This window comes from Narcine bancroftii, chromosome 7 (assembly GCF_036971445.1).
Source record: "Narcine bancroftii isolate sNarBan1 chromosome 7, sNarBan1.hap1, whole genome shotgun sequence".
In the NCBI taxonomy this organism is placed as follows: Eukaryota; Metazoa; Chordata; class Chondrichthyes; order Torpediniformes; family Narcinidae; genus Narcine; species Narcine bancroftii.
In genome coordinates, this window is record NC_091475.1 from 161,193,813 (window position 1) to 161,210,753 (window position 16,941).

Below are 16,941 nucleotides of genomic sequence, written 5' to 3' on the forward strand. Positions count from 1 at the left end.
AGCCTCCTAAATTCCGTGTTCTATGAACACCAAATAAACCAAATGTCAGCACCTGCAATGTTCACAACATGGAGCATTCCACTCCTTTTGTACACGGGGTGGAAGTCTAGTTGACCCAAGTTGAGAATATACACCAATTGTGATGAACATGATAACCTGATACTGGCAAACATTGCAAACAAAACAAAGAGAAGCTGCAGAGATTCAGCAGGTCATACAACATTCATGAATAGAAATGGTTAGTCATCATTTCAGCTCAGAACCCTTTATAGAGACTAAAATAGGAAGGGGAGATATTTATAAGGGAGTGAAAGAGGGAGATGTGACTGGGGAGGGACTGAGGTGATAGGGTACTGGACAGAAAAGTGGGGGGGAGGAAGAGGTGAGAGACAGATAGGGGAGGAGACCACAGGGAGTTGATGATGGACCAGGGAAGTTAGAGAGAGAAGTGAGAACAGGACCATGTAAAGGAATGATGGAAACAGTGGAAGCAGATGGAGGGTTACCAAAAATTGGATAATTCAATGTTCAATGAAATGGGGGAGATGCAGATAATGACAGCTGGTTGGGGGTGGGGTGGGGGCGATGGGGGGGGGGGGGGGGGGAGGTCAGTCATATTTCTTGAAGAGGACATTTTGGATGCCCTGGAATGGAAGGCCTTATCTTTGCAATACATGCAGCAGAGGTGGTGGAATTGAAAAAAGGGATAGCACCTTTATAAGAAGCAGGATGGGAAAAGGGATAGGGCTAGTAGCTGTGAGTATCAGTGAGTTTGAAATAGATGTCTGCAGATTTGTCATCTGAGATGGAGATCCAGAAAAGGGAGAGAGGTGTTACAAGCAGTCCAAGTAAATTTAAGGGTAGGCTGGTATTAGCAGTGAAGTTAATGAAAATTGTTGAAATCTGCATGAGTACAAGAAGTAGCACCAATGCAATCACTAATGTAGCAGAGAAAAAGTAAGAGAGTGATACCTGAGTAACATTGAAACAAGAACTGTTCAACAAAAAGGCAGGCATATCCTGTATCTTGAAGAAATGGGTTGTAGAAGTTGTTATGGGTTGTTCCACCAAGCGGAGAGGTGTATTGGTAGAACATAAAATATTACAGCATTGTAAAGGCCCTTCAGTCCATGATGTTGTGCTGACTTATGGATACCTACTCCTCAACAATCTAATCCTTCCCTATCTTCCCAAGATCTTCCCTATCTTCCCAAGATCCCCTATTTACCTTGGGCCTATCTAAAAGTAATTTGAATGTTCCTATTTTACCAGCATCCACCACTCTGATTTTTTTTTTTAATTACCTCTCTCATCTGTCATCTGGTATTTGTTATTGTAACAAAGATATTGGCTGTCCACTATATCTAAGCCCCTTATAACCTTGTATACCTCTGTTAAGTCACTTCTCATCCTCCTTCACTCCAAAGAGAAAAAACCCAAGCTTTGTCAACTTTGCTTCATATGACATGATCTCCATTTTGGTAACTCTCTGAACCCTCTCCTTCTTATTATGAGATAAGCAGAAATGAATCCAATACTCCAAGTATGTTCTAACCAGAGTTTTATCGAGCTCCAACATCATCTCAAGGCTCTTCAGAATCAGAATCAGGATTTATTGTTATGTACAAGTCATGAAATTAGGTGCTCTGGGGCAGCATCACTATATAAAAAAAAACAATAATAGTCCACAAAAACTAAGGCCATGTCTTTGGTTCATTGATTATTCAGGAATCTGATGGCAGTGGGGAAGAAGCTGTCCTTGTGTCGCTGAGTGCTCATCTTTAGGCTCCTATACCTTTTCCCCGATGATAGCAGAGTGAAGAGAGCATGGCCTGGGTGGTGGGGGTCTTTGAGGTTAGAGATTACTTTTTTAAGTCACCGCCTCATGTCGTCAATGGAGTCAAGTCTGGTGCCTGTGATGTCGCAGGCCGAGTTTATTCTTGTCCTGAGAGTTGGTGCCTCCATACCAGGCAGTGATACAACCAGCCAGAATGCTCTCCACAGTACATCTATAGAAATTAACGAGTGTCTTTGGTGACATACCAAACCACCTCAGACACCTTACAAAGTTTAGCTGTTGGTGAGCATTCTTGGCCATTGCATCAACATGGAACCTCCAGGACAGATCCTCAGAGATGATGACACCCAGGAATATGAAGTTCTTGACCTTCTCCACTACTAAGCCCTCAATGAGGATTGGCCATGTTCCCTTGACTTCCTTCTGAAGTCCACAATAACCTCCTTGGTTTTGCTGACACTGTGCGCAAGGTTGTTGTCATTACACCATTGAACAAGCTGATCTATCTACCTCCTGTACCTTTCCTCAACTATGGTGTCATTGGCAAATTTGTAGATGGTATTAGATTTGTGCCTGGCCACATAGTCATGGGCATATGACGAGTAGAGCAATGGGCTAAGCACACATCCTTGGAGTTTGCCTATGTTAATAATCAATGAGGAAGAAACATTGTTTCCAATTCGTCCTGATTGTGATCTTCCAATGAGAAAGTCAAGGATCCAGTTGCAGAGATGGAGTATAGAGGCCAAGAGTTTGTAGCTTCTTGACCAACACTGAGGGAATAATGGTATTGAAGGCCGAGTTGTAGTCTATGAAGAGCACCCGTATGTATGAATTGTTGTTTCTGAGGTGATCCAGAGTTGAGTGAAAAGCCAGCGATATTGCTTCTGCCTTAGAGCGATTGTGAAGATTGGCGAATTGCAGTGGGTCCAGAGCTTTACTTAGATACATGTTCATTCTGGCCATGACCAGCCTCTCAAAGCATTTCATCACAATAGAAGATAGTGCTACTCTTGAACTCAAACCCCCTGACTAATGAAGGTTAATACACCATATGCCTTTTTAATCACCCTATCAACTTTCGTTGGAACTTGGGGATCTACAGATCTTGACCCCAAAATGTCTCTGTTAATGCATTGCATTAAAGAAGCAGAGGGCAGAGGCCTTTCTGATAGGGAAATGGATATAAAAATTGTACATTCATGGTGAAGATGAGTCAGCTGGAAATTGAGTTTTCCAAACCTAAAGACTAGTAGTGTCACAGACTTGGGTGGAAAGGAACAGGAGAGGACAGACAAGATAGTATCAAGGTATGAGAAGTTGAATTTGGTAGGACAGAGGTAGGCAGAAACAAGGAGTCTGCCAGGGTGATCCTGCTTGTGAATATTAGGTATGAGATAGAAGTGGGTGATGCAAGGTTGGGAAACTATCAAACTGGAGGGAACGACAGGGAAATCACCTGAATCAATAAAGTTCTTGATGATAATTTCCTGATAATTATTAGAGATGTCCTATTCTAGGAGCAGATATGAGAAAGTGTCTAAGAGCTGCTGTCTGGCCGCCACAAGGTACAAGTCAGTTTGCCACTCCACCACACACCTCCCTTGTCTGCTGATTTAATGGTAAAAAGTTGGAGTTAGTACAGAGTGAGTGGAGGACAGCATGTTCATGGGTGCTAAGAGTGGGCGAGGCAGAAGGTGGAGAAGTCTAAGTGGTCATGTTCTGTGGACAGTTGTAAATAAGGTCAAGAGCACAATGGTTGCTGGAGAGGGGTATCCAAAAGGAGAGGTTTAGAGACTGGCAAAGGGGTCATCTTTGTACCTCTTCACCCACGATATGATCTATGTTGAGGCAGACCATGAAGCATCAGAAGGGGAGAAGTTGAAGGTGGAATCACAAGAAGGTGCTAGGGAGAATAAAAGTGGTAGATAGGAAGGGAGCCTTAAGGAAAGGAGAGAGGTGTGGAGGAAGGTGGTAGGATATGAGATAGGAAGGAAATGTTGAAAGGAAAGGCTGGATAATTGACAAGGGAGGAATAGGGGAAACTGATTCTGAACACCAGCATTGGGTAGAGCTGGACTGCAAGTGGAGCAGTCAGTGGAATGGGAGATGAACTTGGAATGGATAAGTTGGAGAGTTCAAGATTCTATACATTATGGATGGACCAGCCTATAAGACCACGTGAGGTACCACTGCAACTTTTTAATAAATAGGCAAAATTTCCTGCAGCTCTTAGTTTTATGGTAGTTCTGCAACCTTTAAACATGAATGCAACAAAAGTTGGCAAAGTTTAGAATCAGGATTAGATCAGTTTCACGCTCTCAACATAGATACCAAGTTTAGGCCAAACTGTTTATGCCCACTCTCTAATTAATATTAGCTGAGTGAAGATTAAAATAAGACCAACTGAAGCTTGCAGCAGAGACAGTGCTGTTACCAAGATGTAAGTCAGACTGGAGACTCCTAGTGGCAGTTTGTCTCGTCATCATTGACAAAAAAGGTCAGGGGTGAAATAGTTATGTGATTAGGAATAAAATGTTGTAAATCAAAGAAGTTTGATAATTTTGCATTGCCCTGCAACTGTTGATCTTTGCAGAGTAGTCCAGGCCTGTAACTCTTCTGCTAGGCATGTGATAGAACAGTTTTAAAATGACTTGCTACCTGATCAAATCCAATTACAGACAAAAACAGTTGTGACATTGAAAAAAAATAAACTTACATTTTGCAAATGTTCTTTACACTTTTTTTTAAAAAGACAGAAAACACAGATGCCTACTTAAACTAATTTAAATCAAGTAAAAACAATGTTTGCCTTTCTCCCAGCAGCCAATTTCTCCCAATTATTGTAAGGGAGGGGTGTGAAAGAGGGGGCACTGAGAACCTGGAAATCTGAAATTAATGGGCTACCATACAATCTGGCCATACAGCATGGAAACAGGCCCTTCAACCCATCAGATCGATGCTAACAGTCCAGCATCTAAGTACACTACTTCCAATTTATTCCCCCTATATGCCAATCAACTCCTCCCCCGAATGACAATTTACATCGGCCAATTAACTTACCAACCTACAGGGAATGTGAAACATGGTTGGAAAACTGATCACCTGGAGAAATCCATATTTTATTTTATTGTATTTACCACACTGTAGAAGCCGATTCCAACCACTGAAACTCATGCCCAATTACACCCAATTAACTTACTAACCCCACATTTTTTTGGAAGTTGGGAGGAAACTGGAGCACACAGGGAAATCCCACACAAGTCAGGGAAGAACTTGCAATGCCAACTTCAAACGTGGGTCACTGGTACTTTTGTTGTAATGTTGTGCTAACCGCTACACCTAGCATGCAGCCCAACAAGAGTGGTCAGGGGAGAGTTTACAAACTCTACACAATCAACACTGAGGTGAAAATTGAACTTAAGTCATGGAAACTGTGAGTGACAGCTCTAACATCTGTACCACTGTGACCTTGGGCTATTCTTTTGAAAAGTAGCGCTTTGGCCCACACTTAGGAATAAATTATTCTTAATAATAATATATTTGCCAGAAGACCCATGTGGAAGATCTACTTGTGTGCTTCCTTATAAGGTCTTACCAGCTGAATATACATGTTACCTTGAGCGCCTCACAATTCATTCATCAAGATGGCATACATGCAACTCTATAATAGTCTTGCGCACCTTTCTTTTATAAGCTACGCTACAGCAATAATCTGAAACACTTCAGAGGGTCACTCATAAAAATTCAGAAGTCATCGTAAATTGCATAAATCCACTGTCAGTGACAACTAAAGCTACTATGAGCAACATCAATTAAATAATGCCTTTTTGTCAATCTGTCAATTATGAATTTGCAAATGTGACAGAACCCAAATTTTAATCTGCAATTCTGCTCTATGCATTTAGCGGAGCAGTGAGTGCAGGTCATTAGTGTGAGTCAGAAGCTATTGTCCCTTGGTTTGAATCCACTCCTAGGGCCACACAGTGTGTATGTCAACCCTGTAATCTTCCCTCTCTCCTCCTCCTCTTCAACATATTACCATCCATAACATCCCATCTCTCAGCTGGACAGCAAAGCACCATACTTTTTAGCTTCTATTGAGAAATGACAGACATTTCATGCATATGCAACATATGATCAGTTGAGGTTTACTGAAGTTATTACCAATACATCCAAACTCACTTATACTCTGCACATCAGAATCCAAGGAAGATTATTTCCTTTTATGGGGTACAGTAGAGCAAAGTTGTTATTTACCTTTCTGATTTCTTGCATCTGTCCTCTCAAAGCCTAATGCTGTGTATATTTTTACAAGCTGCCAGGCAAAACATTGATGGATTGCAAGAAATGCTTACCTGCCAAAGATTACAATGTACAAACACCTGATTCCTGACATTTGGTCAGGTGAGATACAATTCATCAACTCATAAGTCAAGTTTATTGTCATCTGATTGCACAAGTACAACCCATTGAAACTAAAAGTTCTCAGTGCAAAACATGCAGACACACAACCAGATATACTTGTCCTGCATACAGACAAATAGTACATATGCAGGACAAGTATTTTTAATCTATAAAAATAAATAAATAATATTGTTTTGCACAAATGAGAGTCTTGGATGGTTAGTGTGAGCAGTTCCTTTGGTCATTCAGCATCTCACTGCCCTTGGGAAGAAGCTGTTCCTCAGCCTGGTGGTGCTGGCTCTGATACTCACATATCTTTTCCCCGATAGGCGCAGCTGAAAGATGTATGTGCAGATAGAAGGGGTCCTCAATGATTTTGTGTGCCCTCTTCGGACATCGATCCCAGTAGATCACATCGATTGGGGGGGTGGGGTGGGTTAGGGGGAAGGGAGACTCTCTGCCATTCTTATTGTCCTGTCGATTGACCTCCAATCCATTTCTCTGCAGCAACCATACTACACTGTGATGCAGCTGGCCAGGATACTCTCGATAGAGCTCCTATAGAAGGCTGACATAATGGTGGCCAATAGCCTTGCCTGCTTCAATCTTCTCAGGAAATGCAGTCTCTGTTGCACCTTCCTGACAAGTGAGGAGATGTTGAGTGTCCCCGATAGGTCACAAGTTAAATGAACTCCAAGGAACTTAGTGCTCTCCACTCTCTCGACTACAGAGTTGTTGATGTGTAGTGGAGGGTGGTCATTCCTGGTCCTTCTGAAGTCCACGATCAACTCCTTCATTCTGTCCACGTTAAGACTCAGGTTGTTACTCTCACATCATTTCACGAGATTTTCCACCTCTTTTCTGTAGTGAAAATCATCATTATTGTTGATGAAGCCAAATACTGTTGCATCATCTGCACACGGTTGGAGCTGGAGCTGGCAATGCAGTCGTGGGTCAGTAGCGCAAACAGGAGCAGGCTGAGCACACAGCGCTGATAAGCAGCACACAAGCTCACATGCAATTTGTGTATAGAAATATCTGCATTTAATTACTTGGAGTTTATTCCACTCTTCCATAATTCCAGTAATGTTCAAAAATTAAATACAAGCTTGTCATAAAACTTCTTAGCCATAAAAACTTTACATTTTCTCTAAAGTAACAAGGCTTGTACATCATTACCATCATTACTGCTCCATCAAGTCATTAACACTCTTTCTCCCCATCCCAATGTTTGTATCGTTCACAGAAAGACATTTTCAGTGTTCAATGAAACTGCTTCTAAGTTGAAACAAAGTCAAACAGTTATATAAAATATTCACCTTCAAACATATCCAGTGTGTCTGCATTAAACTCTAATCATGAACAGATACTTCAGGGGAAGTTAGAATGACCATATTATTTTCAAGCATTCAGCTTCAAACATTAAAACTATGGTTAGAAAATGAAAAATAATAAAGGTAGTGCTATATAACTGTGTTAATTTGGAGCTTACTTCTAATTAACCAAATATGAAGACATTATAAAAACTATCAGCTCTTCATGTGGCACAGGTTAGGAGCTTGAGTGGATAATCCAGTCGCTTCCATTTTAATGTGTTTCATACATCTCTGCAATTGTGTCTTAGACATTTTTACCTCATTTTAAAATAAACAGACCAACTAAAATGAAAATTGAATCAAGATGGAATAATTTTCCTTCAAAGAAAAGTTATCTTTGCTTCACAGATTCTTTGGACTTGAGGATGATTTTCTTCCTTGTCAAGTCTGTGGGTTTTCAGGTGGTTGATGAAACCCAGTGACATCTGCAGGATCTTCACGGATCAGAAGGGTTGCTCCTTCCACAGGTTGTACAGGGTTCCTGCATGCTCCTAGCAATGTTTTCCTCCATTTTCAATTGGATGCAGACTAGAGATTCAATCAAATTGATCAGGACATTACGTCTTTGACGAATTTCCTCTGTCCTTCTATCACTGTCATGTCAAGTTGGAGGTCTGGCTTGAATGTCTGTCAAGCATGCAAAATGTGCAGCTTCCTTCAGAACTGGATAAATATTATAAGCCCCTTTCACACTTGCAAGTGATCCCAGGAATTAACTGCCAATCAACCTTTAAAGTGCCAAGTGTGAAAGCAAAATCAGCTCAACGCCAGCGTCAGATGACATCATCTCACGCTGGGGATTGACAGCCTCGACCCCTAGTACAATCCCCAGCGTCTGCAGACACCGGCATTGCAAACAGGCAAGTGTGAAACAGATAAATGCATTGTGGGATTGAAATTTCCCAAGTTTTTGCATGAGTCCAAGAACGTGAAGGAAGAAAACATTAAAATGAAGATATAAACTTTGCCGTGGGAAAGTCACAACGGAAGAGAGAGGAAATAAATAGCCATAAACAGCAATAGCGGACAATTTTTAAACAACGTGGGAAAGTTGGTAGCGCTATAGCGCACAATTTATAAAGACTGTGGGGAAAAAGCAATGCGGGCCTCACTTCCCAGAATGCTGTGCAGCAGTGAAACCCCTCCATAAATGCTCGGTTGCTGCAGCCAGTCATATAGCCCTTTCTCTGCCACATGGAATTCTGGGAAGGCAGGTCCGCCATCAATTTTCCCCCACAGCATTTATAAATTTTATGCAGCGCTTCCAACTTTCCCACGCTATATAAATTGAGTGCTAAAGTGCTACCAACTTTCCCATGCTATATAAATTGAGCACTAAAGTGCTACCAACTTTCCCACCCTGTTTAAAATTTGTCTGCTGTTGCTATTCATTGCTAGCACTTTACCACGGTCCCTTATAAAGGTGTATATAAGTCAGCACAATGACAACAGGAGCTGAAGAGCTCATATTGTGTTGTACATAAAGCTTAATTATGTTATAATTAGGCATGATTAATTTTGTTCAAATATAAGATCATAATACATTGATCAGGATTTGGGGTAGGTCCACCATCGCTCAACGTGTCATGACATGACCAGTAGATGGGTTTTTTTTAACCCTGGGGATGACTCCTTGCAGTGTGAAAGCGTTCACTGTCCCAGTTAGGAGTAGTCAAGTGTGAAAAGCAAACCCCATTCCTATCCCAGGACACTAAATGGCCAATTTAGTGGGATGCAAATGTGAAAGGGGCTATAGCTTGATGCTGTGGAGGTTGGCTTGGGAGAAAACAATGACATCGTTTCCTAATTCTATCATTGGTCACAGACACAGTCAGTACGAATTGGAAGCAACGTCTCCTCCTCACTGATTATCAACCCAGGCGCACCCTAAGGATGCGTGCTTAGCCCACTGCTCTACACATGACTGTGTAGTCAGGCACAATTCCAATGCTATCTACAAGTTTGCCGATGACACCATAGTTGTTGGCAGAATCACAAATAGCAATGAGGAAACATACAGGAGCGAGATAGATTAGCTCACTGAATGGTCTAATGACAACAACCTTGCACTCAATGTTAGCACAACCAAGGAGATGATTGTGGACTTCAGAAGGAAGTCAGGGGAATATGGCCCAATCTTCATCGAGGGCTCAGTAGTGGAGAGGGTCAAGAACTTCAAATTCCTGGGTGTCATCATCTTCAAGGATCTGTCCTGGAACCTCCATGTTGATGTAATCACAAAGAAGGCTCACCAGCAGCTATACTTTGTGAGGTGCCTGAGGAGATTTGGTATGTCACTGAAAAATCTCGAAAACTTCTATAGGTATGCTGTGAAGAGCATTCTGGCTGGTTACATCTCTGCCTGGTATGGAGGAACCAATTCTCAGGACAAGAATAAACTCCAGAGGGTTGTTAACTCAGTTTGCAACATCATAGGTACCAGACTTCACTCCATCAAGGACATCCACATTAATCAGGATTTATTAAAAATAGACAACGTGGGAAAGTTGGTAGCGCTATAGCGCACAATTTATAAATTTATAAATAGGTATGCTGTGAAGAGCATTCTGGCTGGTTACATCTCTGCCTGGTATGGAGGAACCAATTCTCAGGACAAGAATAAACTCCATAGGGTTGTTAACTCAGTTTGCAACATCATAGGTACCAGACTTCACTCCATCAAGGACATCCACATTAATCAGGATTTATTAAAAATAGACAACCATCAGATAATATCGACAGATTATTTACTATATTACATTTAGCCAAGACAAAGGAGGTCCCGAGTTTAGTTGTGGCTTTGGATGCTGAAAAGGCTTTTGATAGGCTTGAATGGGATATTTTATTTAAAACAATGGAGAAATTTGGTTTAGCCCAAATATTTATTAATTGGATAAGAGCACTTTACCATCAATCAAAAGCTAAAATAATTACTAATGGACAGGTTTCATCAGTCTTTTCATTAAATATATCAAGTAGACAAGGTTGTCCATTATCTCCATCTGAATTTGTTATGGTAATAGAGCCATTGGTTGAAGTTGTCAGGCGGGATCTAGACATAAAGGAGCAGGAAGAATATAAAATAAATTTATTTGCTGATGATACATTAATATATTTGACTGACCCAGCCTGCTCTCTGGTTAGACTTAAGACCATACTGGATAATTCTCTGGACATAAACTAAACTGGGACAAGAGTGAGATTTTATCTTTAGGCACAGGAGACTATACCCATTATCAATGTGGCAGTCAGTTTAATTGGGCCAAAGCCAATGTGAGGTATATGGGGGATTAAATTTAGTACTAATTTGAATATATAGCTTAATTATTTCCCTTGCTGCGGAAAATTGAGGAGGGCCTGCATTATTGTGTAAATTGTGTAAAAATTAAGATTATGCTGAGGCTTTTTTTTCAATCCTAACCTATCCCACTACCTAATAATTTTTAAAAATTTCTTAATGGACATAATCATTCATTCCTTTGGTCAAGTAAAGTTTCTAGAATTTCCAAGGATAAATTGACCTGGCATTCTCAATTGGGAGGGTTAAAATGACCGGATCCTTAAAAATATTATTTAGCTGCACAAATTTGAGTTGTTCCTGATTTTTTTTAATGAGGCGATTCCATCCTGGCCTATAATCGGCTTACACATGGTAGGAGAGGAGATGGCAGAAGGATTTATATATCAATGGAATTTTAAATTAATTAAAAGGAACAAATAACCCATTATTGAAACAATTTATATTTGGGATAACATTTTAAAATTTGTGGGATTAAAGGAGGGATTATCCTCAAAGACGCTACTATCTCAAAACAGTTTAATACGCATGACTTTGGGTAATAGAATCTTGGCTACCTGGTACCAACATGATATCAGGTGCATTGAAGATTGTTATGATCAACAGAGGCAGTTTATGTCTTTTAAGGGACTTTAAAATAAATATAATTTACCCAACAACACATTCTTCTGCCATCTCCAATTGCAATCCTTTTTGAGGGAAAAATCAAGACCATTAATGGTCCTACCAATGTGCTCAGACATGGAAATTCTAATTTGAAAGGGGAATGCAACCAAATTTATCTCTAATATATACATGCTCTGATCCAAGATCAAAGCCAAAATCTGGACTATATAAATCAAGGAAGAGATGAGAATTGGATTTGGGCATGGTAATCGATGCACAATGCTGGTCAGATCTATGTGTAGATAGTATGACTTCCTTATTAATTCCAGATATAGAAAATTGATTATAATTTTCTGCACCAATTATCTCTCACACCTCAAAAGATACATAAACATAAACCCAAATTTTCTGATAGCTGTTTTAGGTGTGGTATAGATGTTGGTACCTTTTTTACCTTCCACCTGGTTATGCACAAAATTAAGACCCTTTTGGATAGAATTAGGGGAAGTGTTGACAAAAATTGTAGGGGTGAACTTCCCTCTAGACCTGGAATTGTTTTTCTGGGGAATTTGGCAGTTATAAAAGTTAACTTCTCCAGAAGTAAATCTAAATTTATTAAAATTGTGTTGTCAATAGCCAGGAAATGTACAACAGTAATATGGAAATCCGGTTCCCTACTTCACATTGATTGTTGGAACATGGAAGTGCAAAGTTGTATTCCCCTTGAGAAGATTACTTATGGTCATAGGAATAGATATAGTATGTTCATCAAAATTTGGCAACCTTATTTAGATTACTTAAATGTCCAGATTGTATAATTTATTTTGATATTTGTCAACAGTATATTCCTTATTAGAAATCAAAAATTTTTTAAATGATGTGACTCTGAGATGTCAAACCTTGCCCCTGTTGCTTTTTCTTTTCTATTTTCTTTCCTTGTTATCTCCCTCTATTCCCTTTTCTTTCAAATTTGGGGAGAGGGCACTGGGAGAAGAGGGACACTCCTTTCCTTTTTTTTTCAAACCTTATGAATGTTTTTCTATGATTTTCTATTCAACGTATTATTGTTATTGTATTAATTGAGTCATATATTCTGCATTTTCTTAAAACAAATAAAATATTCCAAAAAAAAAACTTGACCTGCACAGGCACCAGACTTCACTTCATTGACTACATCTACATGAGATGGTGTCTTAAAAAAGCAGCCTCTATCCTCCACCACCCAGGCCATGTCCTCTTCACTCTGCTACCATTGGGAAAAAGGTACAGGAGCCTGAAGATGAGCACTCAGCGGCACAAGGACAGCTTCTTCTCTGCTGCCATCAGATTCATGAATAATCAATGAACCAAAGGCACTAGGCCATTTTATTTCAAGCCTCCACCTTGAGGCCAACTCCAGGAGCAGATGGAACACTAAGAACTTACCTTTCAGACAGCAGTCCATTCATATCCAGAGGCGCCTCGTAATGCCCACTGGATCCAATGGAGGTGGGGTGACTGGTGCCGTAGCATCACCCGTCATAAATACGCAGCAGAGCAATGGCCGTTTTTCCTACCCATAATCCCCCATGCAACTGGAACCGCTCTGTGGTTCCCAGAACAGTTCCAGCTGGGTGGGGGATTAAGGGTAGGGAAGACTGCCATTGCTCTGCCGTGTTTTGAGCCGCAGAGAACAGCCCTGCCTGCTCCCACTGCCCCATTGGTCCCTGCTGCTCTGAGGACTCTCACTGCCCCGCCAGCCCCCACTGCCCCGCTGGCCCCTTCTGACAGCTCCCGCTCCCCCGACGACCCCCGCTGACAGTTCCCGCTGGCCCGATGTTTCCCGTTGACAGCTCCCACTGCCCCGACGGCCCCCACTGACAATTCCCACTCAATGCACTGCTGCCCTGACTGTCCCCGCTGCCCCTCACTGTCCCGACTACCCCCCGCTGCCCCTGCCTTGGAGGGAGAGAGGTGAGTGCGGAAATGGGTCTTGGGCTGATGGCATCATCAGCCCACCCCTAACCAGCCATTTGCAGCGGCTGTATATTCAGGTCAGGTGGTGGAGCGCAGCATTCCGCTAATTATCCTTCTGCAAGAAGAGTTGGAATCGGCACCTCGGAGCCAGCCATGGAGCATTCGGGAAAGTGTGTCTTTAGCCGTAAGGGCAAAGAACCTCTGCCTTTACAAACGAATGTTTGGTCTATCTGAAAGTGCCTAGTGGTTTACTTTTCATTCACTACTTTAAAAAAAATTTATAATAATTTTGTAAGATGGCTTAATATGAATGTTTGCTCTATGACGCTGCCACAAAACACCGAATTTCATGACTTGTTCATGACAATAAATTCTGATTCAGCTTCTGGATTTGGAGAATGTGGTGATAGTAATTTTGGTAGTCTCTCTCCAGTATCTTGCACTTGCTGGGGATAGAACAAGTTTGAGATATATACGAGGGAAGAAACTGTTACTTGATGGGCTCTGGATTTGAATTTGCATCTTGATCTCAAAGCACTTTTCTTCAGAAGGCCAAAGATTCCACTGGCGCATTAGACTCTGGGGTTAATTTGGTATCTGAACCCTGCCTTTATTAAGTGGTTGCCTCAAAATAATGGGACCCATCCATGGTTTTCAGTATTTCGTCGTGAGACGATGTGGGGGGGGGGCGGGGTGCGGGGTGATGCTGTGTAGCAAGGGGCAGTGAGTGGTGTATCTTTGTTTTGCAGATGTTCACTATAAAACCCATTTTTATGTTAATTTCAATGAACAAAGTCCTCAACGATCTGGAGCTAAGCATTTGAATGGATAAGTAAACTAGTATCAGCTGTGCTGCAGCTCATTGACCAAGATTATAGTGAAGTTCAATTGATTCCCTTTCACTTTTGCATCATAGCTCTATTCCAGTGGGAAAATAGTTGGATAGGAAGTGCAATGATGTGCAACCTTGCAGTAAGAAAGATCGAGCAGAGGATTGGAGCAGTGACATGGCTTTTCTTTTCCTTTGTCTATGGGATCCACTCGTTAGAAGACATATGAAGTAAGGGCAACAAGTTTGAAGAGGACTTTCCACCATCTCTTTATAATTTCAGAGTTAAAGACTACCATGGGATCAAAAAAGGTCACATAGTGCTCCCTTCACATTTTCTTGGAGCTGTCAGGAAATGAAGATATGGCCACGTACAACAGAGAGCACAGCGCATTTATATAAACCACATTTCAAAATAAATAAAATAGTGCAAGAAAAAGGCAGAAAAACTAGAAAAAGGCAGATGTATGTGACATTTTAATTAAACTTTCCAATACAGGTATACCTTGCTGTACTAGAGTGTTCCTAGGAAACCTTTCATAAGCCGAAAAGGCACAAACGAGAACCCATTCACTAATATTGAAACCTATTTTCGTAAAAGCAAAGACCCATTCAAATTTCTTTCAGATAGTGAACATAGGTTTCTTCATAAAAGCAAATTTACATAAAGCGAATATTTGTAAAACAGGATAATTATACCTGTATTCCTTCTGTAATGGGAACAAAGAATTATAGATCAACCTCTGAGGCCATTTCTTATTTAAATTGTATATATATCACCAAATCTGATCACTAACAATGGTCCCAATGATTTCTTACTCAGATGTCAATGTAGTAAAGTAATTCTCACTGCTTCTTGGTAGCACACAGTAAATATGCAAAAATCATCACAGAGCGGTCAGGAGGTGTGCTGCAAATTGGAGATGAAAGGATTGAAAGAAACATACAGTATGGAATCACAGGATCACAGAATTGTTCGAACAATGTGATCATTATGAACTGAATTTGAAATTTGGTCAGGTTCATCTTATGTCCATTATGTTTCCCAACAGCATAAGTCTGGGTCCTCTGGGAACTCTTTACTTGTAATTTTTTTTCAGGGTTTGACCCAGTTCCACCCAGAAAGGTCTCACCTTGGTACGTGTCCAGGTTGCATGCAGGAAGATTCCTATCTCAATGCCACATCTGGAGCATTGGCCTGATCATTCTGACTTTTGTAGCATCAGCGCGGTCGGTGCAGTGGCAGGGGTCGGCCGCCCGGCCATAAGCCCATACCACCTACTTCATCCCATTTGCCCTACTATATACCAACAGGCCTGAAAATAACTTTCTTTCAAGCACTTCACGAGTACCCTTTAGAAAATCCTAAGTAATTCTGTCACATCTGTGAAGACATTTAGTGACCACCAGATTATTTACATAAAAATGTTTTTCTTACAACCAACTTCCCCTTAACTTTTAGTGCTTCCCCTCGTCTTTGCATCTCTGGTAAAATCTTCTCTCTGCTTCATATCTCAACCCACTGTGAAACAGTGCACCTCCATCATGGAATATTTATAATACAAAAGGTAGTTTGGCCCATTGTAACTGCGCCAAATGGAGCAAGTGCTTAGCCTAAACCAACCCCATTTTGCAGCTATGGCTCTGCAGGTCCTGACATTTCAAGGACACAACCAAAGATGTGCAATATATTTATGTTAAACGAGGTGAGTGTTTCAGCCTTTCGCGCATCAAGTTCCAGATTCCTATTAATATCACTGTGGTGGGGGGATTGTATCAATTAAAATGCTCCTGCTTTCTCATCCTTGAGCTGCAGGAATAGGTCTTTCCTATTTACATCAGTTCAGCCCTCTTCATTTTAATTATATCCCCTCTTCGCTTATTCTGTTCCAAAGAAAACACACCGAGTCTATCCGATCTTTCCTGAAGCTGCAATTTTCCAGCCTTGGCAAAAAAATAATAATCTTGGTAAATCTCTTTCTTGTCAATGTGGTGACACAAATCACTTCTCAATATCTGTCCCAAGAACAAGCTCCTGGTCTAATGTTACAGCTGAAATCAATCACTGCTGGACTATGCGCCCTCTTCCCTCGACGTGATGCCACCAGCATTAGTTCAGTCGTGGTTCTTATCAATATAAACTGGTGTTTAGAAGCGTCACGCGTTCTTCTCACAATAGAAGGGTCTTTGCACGAGTGAACAAGTGGGTTGACTGGACGGCTGAAGGGGGGACGGACTCGGGAGAAACTTTACGCGCAGCTTGAGGGGAGGAATCGGGGGGAGATTGCCCGATGCAGGCCGGGCTGTGACCCGGGAGCCCCGGCCTCCCGCCCCTCACCGTTCCGCCCGAGTGCCCCCAGACGGAGGAGGGACACCGGGGTCATCCCGGCACCTCCTCACGGCTCGGCGGCGGCGGCCACCACACCCCGCCCGCTGGCAGGGCTGCCCGTGGCGGAGGCTTCCCCGGAGGGGGCGGGGGGCGGGGGCCCGCCGCTCTGTTGTGTCTGCGCCGGAGCTCCTGTTCACCCATACTGGGGCTTCAGCCACGGCGCGGGGTGCTGAGGCCGGCGGCCCAGCGGAGAGGGGTCGGCCGGGCGGGGGAAGTGAGCAGGCGCCCGCGGCCCCCCGGAGCCACCGACCAGTGGCGATCACGTAACCAGCGAACCCTCAC

General features: G+C 42.0%; 1 protein-coding gene across 6 annotated transcripts in view; it reads right to left on the bottom strand.

Annotated features, from left to right (window-relative positions):
* Positions 1 to 16,941, bottom strand: part of rev1 (REV1 DNA directed polymerase) — a 124,409-nt gene that overhangs the window by 107,190 nt on the left and 278 nt on the right. The window lies entirely within an intron of this gene.